The sequence below is a fragment of the Apus apus genome, chromosome 3, assembly GCF_020740795.1.
Source record: "Apus apus isolate bApuApu2 chromosome 3, bApuApu2.pri.cur, whole genome shotgun sequence".
Classification (NCBI taxonomy): Eukaryota; Metazoa; Chordata; class Aves; order Apodiformes; family Apodidae; genus Apus; species Apus apus.
The window spans coordinates 25,162,705-25,178,822 of NC_067284.1; positions in this window are offsets into that span (position 1 = coordinate 25,162,705).

The window sequence follows — 16,118 nt, forward strand, 5'->3', positions numbered from 1 at the left end:
TTTTTCTTTCTGGATTTCTTTGCAAGAGGAATCAAGCACATAAAAAATTTAAGGAAACAGAAACTACCATTCCATTTAGAAAACAATTCTAGTCCATTAGACTAACTGGCTATGTAATGCCATTTTGATAAGGCTTCACCTGCACTATGCAGGATAAATCTGTATTCAGCCTTGTTCTTATTCTGTGTATTCTTGCTTCGTTTACAGGCTTGAAATGTTTCAACAGATTACCAGGGTAGGGAAACAGTGTTTCTGTTGTCTCCCAGCCCAGAGCAGAGTGGCCCAGTCTTTGCTTCCCCATAAAGGCAAGACTGGCTGTACCACGGAGGGCTCATGCAGGTGCACAGCTTTCAGGAGGCATGAGTCTAGAGGAAGCACACAATGTGCAGATGTGGTTGCAGAGCTGTTCTCCAATACTTTACCTTAAAAAGGAACTAGTCTGGACTTGTACTGATGGCCTTGACAGAACATTAAGATGAACACACAGACAATGCAGCATCCAGAAGCGAAGCAAGCAAAGAGAATGCCATAACCTGAGCTTCAAGAAAAGCCAAATTTCTGTGCAAAATACCATGCCAAAAACAATTTGGTACAGTGAATAAAAATGAGAAAATGAAGGCTAAGCTTCTTTATGAGGGGAGTAGGGAGTAGGAGGAATTTTCACTGGTGTAAGGTATACTTGAGAAACAGAGAAAGCTTTGCCAGAGCAGGGCAGACTGAACTGCCCAGCAAGAGCAACAAACCTAAGCAGCTTGTGTTTTACAATAAATATATAGGCTAATGAAAGGAGCCGAAGAAACAGAACAGAGAACCACATCAAATTTTAGCCACCTAAAAATTAGGTGTACTCTAAACTGGTCTTCTGTAGTTGGTGAAGAAAATAGGTTCCTCTATTGATTGAATCATTTCAGTCTAAATCAAAGACAAGTGGGACCAACAGCTTTCTAAAAATGCCTATCTCTTCCCCCTGACAACAAGTTTTAAAATTTTACTTTAGCAAGTCACTTTTGAATTATTAATATTAGATGAAATGAAGGAAAGAATAACAAGGAAAGAAGGTGAACTTGCCTTTGAGCCTTGACTTTAAGTTTTTGAAAAAAAAAAACCCTTTTTTTCCTAAAGTGACTTCCAAATAATAATAAAAAAATAATAATTAAAAAAAACAACAAGGAAATACAAGCAGTGATTCAAGAGACAAGATCTCAATTGAAAAAGATATCTGCTGTTTGGCTCTAGCAAATGTAAAGACATCCAGTGCACAGAAACAGCAGAAGGAGGCAACTATTCAACTGCCACATTTGCAATGATGCTATTAGATTAACCACCAATTCAATTCCAGCTGGAACACAGAATCATCTGCAATGTAATGCAAGCAACACTGATAAACTGCAATATTAGATCAATGACCAATTTGGTTCCAGATGGACTGTGGAGCCAGCCACGATGTAATCCTAGCAACACTGATAAACAGAGAAATATGACAGTGTTATAATGATGTACACTAAAACTGTCTGAGGCCAGTGGGTAAATACAGGCTGTCTATAAGACACCATAAAACAAGAGACAATGCTGTTTGGAGTCTGGAGTAGCTGAGAGGCAGGAGTACCACTTAATGTAGGGAAACAGAGCAATACAAACACTGGTCAGAATACTAAATGGTGCCTTCCAATGATCTGAACTGAACAAGGAATGCAAAGATTAAAAAATAGCTTCATCTTCCTCCCACTAGGTAGTCCATATGTATGAGAAATGTGACGCTAGTTTATCCCAGTGCGAATATTATCCTTTTTATTGTTTTAAAATAATTTCTGGCATATTGAATTAAATGAACCATCCTCTTGGCAACTATTGCCACATAACCATAGAGGCCAGTAGTTGGTTATACTTGTAAACATAATTAGTATCACATAGATCTGGAAGTGTTGAATCATCCTAACACCTTTCCTAGAGACTAGTAACACCATGCAGAGATCCAGAGGCCTATAAGTCATCCATCTGAAACAGAACGATGTTCAAAGAAAAGAACAATTTAATGGGATTTTAAATGAAAGGGCAGAGGTTACAGAAAAGAAGAAGTTGGAAGAGATGTCAGTGGCACTTCTGCAAGAATTTCATTTGAGCGAAAATCTGCTTGGGTTTTAAAATAATTGATGCAGAAGAAGCAGCATGCCTGAAAAATCTGTACACAAGCAACGAGATGCAAGATGAATCAGAGAGTGAAAAGGAGAAAACTTAGGAGCATTTCTCTTAAAGAAAGGCTGGAAAAGCCACAACTGTTTAACCTAGAGAAAAGAAGACTCAGGGGGGGTTTTATTGATGTATGTTAGTACCTGAAAAGAAGGGTGTAAAGCACCCAGAGACAGGCTCTTTTCAGTGGTGCCCATTGATATGACAAGAGGCAATGGACACAAAATAAAACACAGGAGGTCCTTTCTGAACATGGGGAAACACATTTTCACTGTGACTGTGACTGATCACTGACAGAAGTTGCCCAGAGATTATGAAGTCTCCACACTTGGAGATAAAAGTAAAAAAAAATGCTGGGCACATTCCTGGGCCACCAGCTCTGGGTAGCCCTGCTTAAGCAGGAAGATTGGACCAGATGATCTCCAAAAGTCCCTTCCAGTCCCAACCATTCTATGTGATTCTCTGTGATTCCTGTCAGTCTGCCTGGCTGTGCACAGGTAGTAAGTAATCCTAGAAGAAAGGTGAAGTAACAGCATTCCACAAAGTAAGGAAGGTGGACTTGATGAAGTTGTCTCTGATCTTTCCTTTGGTCAATATCTAAAGCTGGGAGCAACCTTTCACTTGATTTATCATAAATTCATGCAACATCTAATAATATTCTTCAATCAACACTTCGGTGCTTAAGATGGAATTCTACAGAAAAGATTCAGTATGGCATTTTCACCATGGCTCCTTTCATTCTTTGCATTTTTTTCAATTTCAGGCATTCCTCAGTTGAGCTTAGTATGATAAGGATACATTGTTTGTCACATCACATTCAGTTAATTCGTCTAAACACACACAGAGTATGGCTTATAGAAACAGAACACCATGTAATCTGTAACTGCTCTTTTCCCCCCTACTTTCCATTTATTTTTTACTCCAGATATTCAATAATTAATTACCTTTCCTAAGTAAATGTTGTTAAGACATATTTTAAAATTGATTATTTATCGAAGGGCTCAATGTGTTGAGGAATATAAGCATTCATTCCCTCAGACCAAACGAAAAAAAATAAATAAATTATGACAACAGTAACTGTGTAATTGAGGACCCTAGAGTAAAAGCTTTAAAATGCCTAAAATATTTATTTTTATTTCAATTTTTTTTTTTATTTTAATGTATTCAGAATATTTTTTACATACAAACACTACAAAAATATCCCTTTATCTTAAGGAAGTTTACTGGTTTTTGTGTTCTTCCTGTCCCTCCTAGTTACAATTAATAGTATTGTCATGGTTTTACACTGGGACAGCAATTAAATGAATGACAGGTTCTCTGTGTTAACCGCTTTCCCTCCCCCTAGCGGGGAAGGGAGACAGAATAGGGGAGATACTCAGGGGTTGGAAGCTAAACCACCCAGCTTTAGTGAAACAGTGATGAAAAAGAAAATTATTAAATAAGTACAAATATATACAAAACCACTATTGCACACCCCTCCCCCTCTCATGTCATGGTGACATGATGCTCATGTCAGATGCTGGAAAAGTCCCAGACTCAATTCCTGGAGCTAGCAGCAGACAGGAGCTGGATGCAGGAACACACAGATTCAGAAAGACACAGATAGGGATGAAAGGCAGATGACAAACGTTGACAACTGACAGAATCCTCCCAGAACACCGGCCATGGATGAAGAGAGCTTGACCCTCATGATCCTGCAAATTTATATCCCGTATGATGCATATGGGATGGAATACATAATTTGGTCAACTTTGGTCGTCTGTCTGGTCCTCTCCTCCCCAAAGGAGGGTTGCAGGTGTGACCACTTTACTCCTTTCTGGTTCTGGAGCATAAGATGTTTTCCAGAAGCAAGGAGTGGCCTTGGTTCTGCACACCATTCTACAGAAGTAACTATAATAATCAAGCATTACCATTCCTAGAAGCAGACACTGACTGAAAAACATGCTGTTAATTTCAGAAAATGCAGCTACTTAGAAGAGACCTAACAGAAATGTAAAATCACTAGAAAGAATGTTGGATCTATTCTGGCTCAAACCAGAACAAGTACACAATTATACAGTACATTTAGCAAAATATTGACATAAGGATGGGAGAAAGAAAATCTGAATAACAGTCATTATTTAAAGTACCTAGGTCACCTTTATCAAACTCTCTCAAAACTGTGACTCATTCCTCAAAAACAAAAAGAGAAGTCCATAGTTTTATACAAATAGTTCTGAGAGGAGTTTTAAAATTTTTTACTACAGCATAAATAAATGATGTGGTCCCCTTATGTTCCTTATAAGACAACCATCAACAGTCTCATACTATCATATAGCTGCTAGGCAGTGAAAGGTGAGCCATACATTCCATTTATACCTTGTCCTCTTCTGTCCTTGTTTTACAGCCACAAGATATGTCATGTCAGGCTCCCAATAGAAACTATGGTTACCCAGCACTGCTGGAAATCAGGCTATTTTTTTGTGCATCTGAATCTACAGCCAAAAATGTTGACTGGGATCATGTAATAGAAAGATACGGCAACTTAAAACACCATAGACTGAAGAGCAATGGTTGTTCTGTCACTGGATCCTGAGGTAGATGAATGATGAAAAAATTGAATAGAAAATACGTTATTCCATTTACTGACCCTACTTTTCATCTACCTTTTGGTCTCCTTTATGAAAGATCAACATCTTTAAAGACAGTCTTTCTTTACTTGGCAAGCATCTTCAGACAGAGATCTTGGTTCTCAGTGCCTGCACCAACAGCTGTCCTGCTTGCACTGGCAGGGTTTTTTTCTCATTATTCTTCTGAAGTAGATTCATGAAATGTTTCAACATTCAGTCATTTTAGTTTGATGGCCTTCTTGGTGGTCCACCTCTCTGCCATAGAGGACAGGCTCAAGATCTCATGTGTCCTGTGCAAAATACTTATCAGAACTAGCCAAAATATAAGGGATTTTTACCTAAATTCATCAATGGAGATAGTGATTCACAGTTTAGCAAATGTCAGTTGGAATGAAAAAGGAAGTATAAGGAAGTAGTATACTGCAAAAATTATAGTAACACAGTACTTCCTCAATTTCTGTGCAGTTGTCTGATCCCATCAAGTTGGCAGCAGAGCCTATCCTAGAAGGTTGATGTTATAACCTGCATTTAATGCAATCTGCTTTTTGAGGCATAGATGACAACCATTCCTGGATACCATAAACGGATTTGATAGATGGTATCCATCCCTTGGTACCTTTGTAATGTAATCACTCAAGGGCAGACATACAATCAGCTCAACAGCTGACCTGGGTAGGAAGGTGACGAGCAGTGGATGACCATAAAAAGAGAGTAGAAAAAACATTGCTATATCTTTTATTTCACTTCAGTGCTAGGAAGTGCTAGGAGATATTGTAGAAGTTTTCCAGTATTTGAGCAGGGCCTACAGGTAGACTGGAGAGGGCATGCAGTGATAGGACAAGGGGGAATGGTTTTAGACTGGAAGAGGATAGATTTAGATTAGTTATTAGGAATACATTTTTTACAATGATGGTGTTGAGACACTGGAACAGTTTGCCCCATGAAGTTGCAGATGCCCCCTCCCTGAAGATGTTCAAGGCCAGGTTGAATGGGGCAACTGGTCTAGTGGGAAGTGTCCTTGCCCATGGTAGGGGGGTTGAAGGTTGATGGGCTTTAAGGTCTCCTCAAACACAAACCATTCTGTGATTCTGTGAATTATGAAAGGTTAAGTGATGTTGAGCCAAGTGCTGTCACATTCACTCCTATGAATGTGCTTCACCTGCTAGGCAGTGCTTATGTACGAGGGATTACCGGACTTGAGTTTCTCTCTGAGGTATTTCTTTCCGTTAACACTGATGATATATGATGTCTTACAATAATCAATAACCTGAAACTGAAGTCAGCTGGAGAACTAAATTCTTCTCTGGAATCTGCTGAACAACAAAAAAAATCCCATTATATTCTTGATTCCAAATAAAGTTTTCTATTATTCCAGGTAAATTTCTTATGTTTTTTTTAATATCACATCATTAGTATACTGTACCCTGTCATTTAATGATGAGTTTTGTATGAGAAACTTTTTCATGGTAGAAGAAATACTTCTACTTCACAATAATTTTTGTTAAAACCCTATTAACATTTAATAGAATAGAAGATGATGTCATAAAAATAGTAATTTCAAAATACATTCCTAAAACAATACTAAATATTTTCAAAAAAGAAGATTTGGAGGATTTTGCCAAGTCACCCTACATAACCTACCTCTTCTCCACTATTCCACAGCACATTCTTACTTAAAATTTGAAATATCCAAACCAAAGAGCACCTAGGAGGAATTTAGCACTCTGAAACATGAATATAATCACATCACTGTATAAATCTATGGCTCTCCTATATTTTGAACACTGCAATTCTAGCCTGTGTAAGAAACCCTGCAACAGATTTTAAACGTTCAGAGATATCAAAGATCAAAGCTGTTCCATATGTGCCAGAGTTTCCTATTATTACTCTCTTCATGTATAAATTAAAATTAGAGCTAAAAATTGTTAGTAACAAAAGAGAGATTATATTTATCAAATTGGAAGCAAAAGGGGGATTCTGATACCCAAAGCCTCATACACCCCAGAGTATCATTCAGTCTACCTATTTAACAGGACTGCTTAACCTGAGCACAATAAAATCAAAGACACTTTCTTTCATAATTCAGAAATTGCCTAACCAGAGTTTATAGTTATACTCATGTTTTCAGAAGTGTCTTTTCTAGGAAAGCAAACATGTGCCCTACCACAGTTCCTTCTCAAAGCTGTTTTGAATGCATTGTAGTATAATCTAAGTAAAATATACATAAATCCCACTGAGTGTCCTAAAAAGATAAACATCCCATTGTTACATCCATCTTCTGCATAACAGTCTTGCAGTTGTGGCATTCAGCAAGGATTCACGGTCACCTTCAGACTTGGAATTATACAAACTACTTTCCTGGTCACCAGTGACTCGGTTTTTGATGCTGAGGCGACTCCACTGCTCTTTGTCTAGATTCTTAATTCTTTACATCCTGGTCACCAGTGACCCAGACTTCAGACGGAGGGATAGAAAGTCTCTGCCTCTGAGTATAGCAGAGTTTATTGTTTGATAGTTAGGGTAATGTCTTTAGATATTGCCCTGACATCTCCCTACCTAGATGTAGCAGGAAGGTCCTGAACCCAGATATGCTACATCCTCTGGTACTTCATACTCTAATGTGTAAAACTTCTTCCATACAAGGTTTTAACCAGATAATATAATGGAAGAAGAATAATTTTCTAAGAAGTTGGAGTGCAACATGTATTTTTCTCTTATAGTGAAATAAATGTATTCTGCCTGGGCTGAAACTCCTCTGTGGCCACATACATGAGGGAGCTGGAACAATCATACTGATGATAAAAAGCCTGGCAACAGCACCAGAACCTCTGTCTTACTGTGATATCCAGAGTGTACACAAGTACAGAAAACAACACATAAATGTCTAGATGAAGGAAACGTGTGAATTAAAGAAGATATGGTTCATCTTAACATCTTCTCTAATGCCACCCTTTATTCTCTCAATCATGCTTGGATTTGAAAGCTACACCTGCTGATGCTCTGCCTTTTCTCAACATATGTGTTATATTTTGTGAAACAAAAGATACATGAAAGCAAGATACAAGGGTGTAATAAAGACAAATGTAGTGTCAGCACCAAAGCTGCCTGGACTAGTTATTGCCCCTTGAACGTTCCAAGCTTTGAAGGTATTGCTGCAAAAGATCAGCAGGTCAGGAAATATGTTCAAAATACAGCATAAATTGGAAGGGTGTACTAGACTAAAAGGGGAAGAGTTGACAGACTTCAAGAAGCACAGATCAATTTCTATACCAAAAAGGGAGGGCAAGCATACTTTTCAAGTCTGTCCCAGAGGTTCTCTGCATTTATGTTTGCAGACAAATACTTAGATAGCCCTGCACAAAAAGTATGAGCACCTAGAATCTAAGGATTTCTTGGAAGCCATGCGAGAGAGAAATTAATTCACAAAGAAAAAGCAGACAGACGCATTTAGCTGTAACCTAGCTTGACCTGCCTAATTTATGTTCTTCCATCTCTCTTGCTTTAATAAAAATTACACTAAGCAAATATCATATTTCTGAAAAGATTCAGTCACACACTGGCAAGTATTTCAGCTTTCTGTGCTTATTTCCATGGCTGAGAGAGATACTGAAGTGACTTGGAATACAATATTTAAGGGAAAAATCTCAATAATTCTGTAGGCCTCAAACAAACATGAAATAGACAACAAGCAGAGAGTGAATTTAATAGTTTCACAAAAGAAACAGAAAGATAAGCAGAAAATAAAAGAAAAATCCCTCCATAAAAGCCATGGTTCTACAAGAACTTGAAAGCAAACATAACAGAAACACGGTTTATGTAGTACATGCATATATAAATAAACTTTATAGGAGATTGTTATTGGGCCTAAGCTATTTCTTTCCATGAAAAAACTTTTGCTGAGTTCCAAGGTGTAGAATTAGGCCATAGGTTTGCAAGTAATTCAGTGTTTCATCTCGTAGTACTAAAGAAGAAACTGGTGTTTTCAACATAAACTAGCTCAGGTTGTCTCAGTTATTACTTAGCTGAAAGTCTCATATGGTCAAGCAGATGCTAATGGCAATGCTAACAGTGCCAAGCACAGATCAACCCAGGAACTAGAGTGGAACAAATACCTGCTTTTGTTAGAAGCATGTGGGGAAGGTAGTTGGAAACATCATTTTTTTTTCCTAGTTGGCATATTTTTTCCAGTATAGTCCATTCCAAAAATGCTTGAAGTAATTGGCATCAGAGGTAAAAGAGAAGGGAGGTCAGATTAAGGCTAACCAAATCAGTAGAAAAAAATCATCATACTGGTAGAGAGAGCAGCAGTACATCCACTTGCAAGCAAAAGGAATGGTTGCTGTTGCCAGGAATAGGCAGGATGAAGTGTTGCTCCTCTGAAAAAATCATTCAAGAACACTGGTAGTCTTGCGGTTTTTCTTTTCCTTGTTCAGCAAGACTGTTTCAGAGACACTGGGGCAACTTCAGAGCACAAATATGTAGCACTGAATAGTAAGTGAGGAACACTAATGAGACCACATTTAACTACCTTCAGTACAGCTCTTTTGCGTTAGCAAAAAGGAAGAAAAGAAGTCAAAATAGTTTTAGCTAGGAGTGTGTGGAAGGATATCAGGCACATGACAATACAGCAGCAGAGGAAAGTGAGTAGATAAAGTAGTTTTAAGACCATATGCTCTAAAGAACAGGAATATGTGGATAAGAAAGTGAAGGACTGCACATTTCCCTATGTGTGGTTGGCACTAGAGTTATTTCAGTGTATTTTGGTTCTGAGACTTTGCACAAGGATTAATGTCACCAAACTGAATGATAGAAATTCTGTTAATTTATTTAGCTTTATTAAGAATAAATCAGATATACAGGATTTTGAGAAAGGTTTAACCTGTAAAAACTGTGTTTTTTTTTCTGGAAGAGGGCAAGAGATTACTTTTATGCCAATGCATATTTAGATGTGAGTCACACATGAATGAATTTATTTTTTGCCTATAAAACTAAGTTGTCTATCTACAAGATGGTAGAATGGTGCTAAACTATGAAGTCATTAATTGCGCAAGTAAGTACACAGGTGCTGGCTGAATGGTTTTTATGTTGTGGAACACACATCAAGCTGAATTTCAAGTTTCATGAGAAAGGTGTTTCACATCAGAACATCCTCAAAAGATTGGAGATAATCTCTGGAAACCTAAAGAAAAACTGAGAGATAGAAAATCCAGAGGTCAGTGACAAGATAAAAAGAAAATAACTTCAGGGGTTTGAAAACAATGTATTTTTCACATTTGTTATCTGTAGCTGTAGCAGCTCTACAGGCTTGGGGAAGAGTGGCTGTAAAGCTGCCCAGCAGAGAGATACCTGGGGTGTTGATTGACAGCTGGCTGAACATGAGAAGAAGAACATGGCCAAGAAGGCCAACTGCATCCTGGCCTACATCACGAATAGTGTGGCCAGCAGGACCAGGGGGGTGATCTTACCCCTGTGTGTCCCGACATAGGACAGAAGAAAGGCAGGCAGGAGTGCCAGGACGTTGGTATGGATGTGCAAGGCGCTCGTGGACACAGTTAAATGTAAAAACAAGGTATAGAGATTGGAAGTAGGGACAGGTATCCTGGGGGGAGAACAGACAAGTTGTCAGAGAAGAAAGGGGTCAGGTGAGGGAGGCCAAAGCACAGATAGAACTGAACATGGCCACAGATGTTAGAGAACAACAAGAAAAGCTTCTGCAGGCATGTCAGCAACAAGAGGAAGACGAGGGAAAATGTGGGTCCACTTCAGAAAGAAACTGGAGACCTGGTCATGCAGGATACGGAGAAAGCTGAGGTACTCAGTAACTACTTTGCCTCAGTCTTCACCAGCAAAAGCACTGGTCACACCATCCAAGTTAGAAAAGACAAAGGCATACTGTGGATGGTGTAAAAGTCCATGGGTCCCAATGGGATTCATCCATGGCTCCTGAAGGAACTGGCCAGTGAAGTTGCAAAGCTGCAACTGGAAAGTCTTGGCAGTCTGGTAAAATTCCCACTGACTGGAAAAGGGGAAACATAACCTCAGTTTTCAAGAAGGGAATAAAGGAATTCCTGGAGAACCATTGACCTCTGTGCCTGGCAAGATCATGGAGCAGATCCTCCTGAAGGCTCTGCTAAGGCATTTGGAAAACCAAGGGGTGATTTGTGACGGCCAACATGGCTTCACCAAGGGAAAATCCTGTCTGACTAATTTGGTGGCCTTCTACAAGGAGGTCACGGCATCAGTGGAAAAGGAAAGAGCAAATGTCATCATCTACCTGTGCAAAGCCTTTGACTCTGTCCTGCACGACATCCTGGTATCAGAACTGGAATGACAAAGATTCACTGGATGGACCACTTTTTGGGTAAGGAACTAGCTAGATGGTCTCACTGTGAGTGGTGATCAACAGCTTGATGAACAGCTGGAGACCTGTGACTAGTGTTGTGCCTCAAGGGTCAGTACTTGGGCCAGTGCTGTTTAACTTCTTTGTTGTTAACATGGACAATGGAATTGAGTGCACCTTCAGCAAGTTTGCCAGCAGCACCAAACTCTGTGCTGAGGTCAACATGCTGAAGGGAAGGGATGCCATTCAGAGGAACCTTGACAGTCTTGAGAAGTGGGCTCATGCAAACTGCATGAAGTTCAACCAGGCTAAGTGCAAGGTCTTGCATGTGAGTCAGGGTGATCCCAAGCACAAATACAGGCTGGGCAGAGAATAACAGGATAAAACAGTCTGGAGGAGAAGGACTTGGTGACAGTGGACAAGAAGCTCAACATGAGCCAGCAATGTGTTTGCAGTCCAGAAAACCAACCGTGTCCTGGGCTGCATTAAAAGAAGCTTGGTCAGCAGGTCAAGGGGGGTGATTCTCCCCCTTTACTAGGCTCTCGTGAGACCCCACCTGGAATAAAGTGTCCTGTTCTGGAGCCCCCATCATGAGAAGGTGTGGGATGATTGGTGAAAGAGCATCCTGGTCCATGCCTCCTGTGGGGAGAGAGACTCCCACTGGACATGTGCCCTGAATTTTCCCTACTCTATACCTTTAAAAGCAAAGGAAGAGAATTTTACACCAATCATGACAAAGTTATGTATGACTAGAGTCAGATCAGATACTAGGAAAAATTTGATCACTGAAAGAGTGGTGAGGCATTGGAACTGGCTGCCCAGGAAGGTGATGGAGGCACTGTCCCTGGAGATGTTCAAAAAACAGGTAGATGTGGTGCTTCAGGAGACAGTTTAGTGGTCATGGGAGTGTAGGGCTGATGGTTGGACTTGATGATGTTGAAGGACTTTTCCAACCTTAATGACTCTACGATTTGTACATCCATGAATGTCTGTGTTTCTGGTATTTGTGTATAGAGCTGATCCAAATCTCACTAAAGACAACCTGAAAAATCCCAGTCACTCCAACAAACCTTGGAAAATTATCTTTTGGTAGATAACAAACACTGTGAATAATAATGCTATAAGTATTGTAACTACCTCTTACAAAAACCTGGGCTGATTTTTCTCACCTGGAAGCATGTGATTTGCTGAGCTATAATGTTTCAGAGCTCTATCCAGATTTTCAGTTTTTGTTTTCCACTCATTCAGCTGTGAAAGGAAGCTGTGGGATGCATTTCCAGAGTCTTTTCCCTTTTCTTTCCATGATTATATTTACCAAAAAAAAACTATAGCAAACTCTCAGTTGTCTGTGGGTAGATAAACAAGGCTGTAGTTTAATTTTGCTCCATGGGGTGTTAATTCAAGCTGGTTCTGGGTGAGCCAGCTCATGTCCTGGGGTGGTCTATCTTCATGTCTATTCTGTTGCTCTGTGTGGATTTGCCATTTTTGTTAATGTTAGCTCAGAACTGTTTGTTTTCCACTGCCTGCCTCATCCTTGCCATTGCTTGTTTCCTTCCACCGCCTGTTCACTGTACCCTCTTATCAATTAATTTCCACACAGTGCAAAAATCCACTGGTATGGCTATATAGGCTGTATCTAGGCTAGTTCACCCTGACTACTGTTCTCTAAAAGCTTCTTCTTTTGGATGCATTAGAGCCCTGTTTCTGCAGAGCCTCCTATAAACTTGTCAGGAGGCTGTAAAACAATACAGATTTCAAATAACAAAAAGTAAGAAGAAAAACATGAAGCCCTCTGTATTCTAAAAGGTGAAGCCCATGTGGATGTCTAGGTGTTTAATGCAACAAATCAAGCATCTTTTTAGGTAAACAAGTATATGAGAGAGAGGCAAAGGATCTAAATACCATGAGCTTTATCCAGGTTTTTGAGAAGGGACATAGTCAAACAGTATGAATGAGAGAGACTGACAGGCAAAATGTTGGTATTTCTAAAAATAATTATGAGTGGTCCTAAATGTTTTGATTCAGCATTCTTCTCACGTATTATCAGATATGACAGCTCCAAGAGACAAATCACTCTTGTTAACTTTTTTTGCAGATTTCTAGTTCACTAGGTTCTGAGTAAAATCTTAATGATGTGACAACAGTAAAATAGAAAGTAAAAAAAAAAAACAAACACAAAACAAACCAAAACAAACAAAAAAAAACCTCCAAGAAGAGAGAAAAAAACACAACTCTTTGCATTAAGATGTCATTATTTAAATTCAGTTGTCTATATTTTACATGACTGTTCATGGTACATACATCAGATAATAGCAACACCGAAAAAGTAAAATACAAGAAAATATCAGAGAAAGATTCCATTCATCCTTATGCAGCTGTGAAATATACAGAATGTACAGTCTTATCTTGAAAATTTTCTCCACTACTTTCCTCCTTTATCTGATAAAGAGGTGAGAAGACAGGGAAAATTTTCTAAAGGGTGTTGGACTGCATGGAATTATTTTAAATTAATGCACAAATGGAGACTTTTCCAATCAGCCTTATTTCTCTTTTTTAAATTTTACTGTTCATTTAAAAATGCATATCCTCAAGCTTACATTCATCATGATTTTATTTGCCGTAATGGTTAATGTCTAATTTTCAAAAAAAATATTTGAGTAGTTTGCTGTGATTTTAAGATATATATTTACACCCACAGAGATTTATGCTTGAAAAAGCTAAGCAAGAGTTGATCTGGGTAAATAGAACGCTCCATTGGGAACTTCATTTTTTTTCCTCTGAGCTCTGTGAAGAAGTGCACAGAATAGACTAGAATTACTGACTCAACTTGTCTGTCTTCCCATTCAGTCCAGAGCCAAAATCAGTTAGTGCTAGGTAGTGATGCCTTCCTGATATGGGAAGATGGGTGTAGTGTGAAAAATCAAAGCAAATGGACATGCAGAAATAATTTGTTTCACTTGGTGTAATTTATCTCACCAGCTGAGGCAATATGAATGCAGATTCTCAAGGCAAATTCTATATCCCATTCCTCAAGGCAGATCTTAGTGAGTAATTGAAGATGAAAAGGGTTCTCTGAGACAAGGAATCTTTTCTAGTATTTCAAGATGGAAGGCAGGGAAAACAGCAGAAATTTAGCATTTCTGTTCATACCCTTAAAATCCTTTGAGGTTCTCATGCTCCCTCTATTCAAGAAGAAATCTTTTATGGCTGTTTTGCTGTCAGTCACATATGTCTAATACTTCCACTGTAGGAACTGCCACTCATAGTTTTAAAGGCACAGAAGTGTAACAGAACTCTGGGCCACTGAGAACTTGCCTTCAACAGAACTCTGAATAGACGTGTCCAAAGCAGTAGTGACTTGGAGAAGTGTTTCTATGGGTGATATACAAGCCATTAGACTAAAATAATTTTGCTCTAAAAACCTGTGAAGCTACAAATGCATTTTCAAGGAGATAAACAGTTTCCAGTAAATCCACAGAGGTTCAGTAAGGAATTGCATATGCATATTTAGTAATCTTAAAAGGTGCACTGTTAAGAAGAAAGAAATAAATTTGTATCCCTGAGCTTATAACTCAATCTATTTCAGATAGCCTTAGAAATCCAGCCTTGGGGCCCAGCAGATTGGGTCACCGTAGAGGAAATTCACTTTAAATAGGAAAAAAAACCAAAAAACAACAACCAACAAAACAAACACATTTTGGGGAAATTCTAAAGACATTTTTTTTCTTCATTAAATACTTTATCACCTGCTTTTATATAAGCAGAATGCAAGTAATTACAAGTGAAGTTAATTAACACAGTGGCATGAGAATCTTACTATTAATGTGTCTCCTTTATAATAGGACAATATGTTGGACTGTGAGGCTTACTTCCTTCTATAGAAGTAACTGCTGTCAAAATAATTGAGCCCTCATTTAGGCATCTAAATGAAGCAGTCTGGTTCTCAAGAGCATGCATTCAACAGATCCATTCTTCTCAGTGGGACATGCTGAGAGTTGAATACTTAGGAATATCGCCCTGGTTCATTTATATGTTTAAATGGAAATGAGATTTTTGAACAATCTGTCTTCTCATATTCGTATCAAACCAGGAGCTGCTGGGTTCCTGATTGCTTTTGACAATTTGCCTTTTAAACTTTAATAGCAAAGACCCTTCAATGTTATTACTGTACAAAAATAAGCAGAAAAGTTTTTAACATGATTTAGACAATAATTAGGTTTTCAAACAATAATTCCATATTTTAAATTCATAAATAGCAAGCTTATCACTTTCATTTGCCTTTAGCCCACCTGAGAGTTCTGATTGTTTATAACAAAATTATTCCTATTAAATATTGCAATAAAAGCAATAGTACTATTTTTCTCCTTAAAATGAGTGCAGATCAGTCTTCTTTTACTGGATACAGTACTAACATGACTGAACAGATACAGAAGGATTGAATTATCTGTGATGGAGGATCACAGAATCACCAGATCTCAGGGGTTGGAAGGGACCTCAAAAGATCATCTATTCCAATCGCCCTGCCAGAGCAGGATCACCTAGAGCACATCACACAGGAAGGCGTCCAGGCGGGTTTTGAATGTCTCCAGTGAAGGAGACTCCACAACCTCTCTGGGCAGCCTGTTCCAGTGCTCTGTCACTCTCACAGTAAAGAAGTTTTTTTCTGATGTTTACATGGAAATATATGCCTGAAGAATACAATGATATCTTTCTATCTCCGAAATTTGCATTAGAGTTGGAAGTGTTTGTTCATCCATTAGACTTCATTAATTTCAATAAAATGCTGCTGTTCCAGACTGGTACATTATGAAACTGGGCAACTTTCTAAAAAAAATCATAAATCCATTCCAAAACAGTCGGTTTTTAATAGTAATAATACAAGCAGAGAAAACCAAGCTCAGCTCTGCACAATTTAATTCAGGGCAGGTACTTGATCTCCTGTTTCCTTCCCCTGTAGGATGTTTCTAACCAACTGGTCCAGA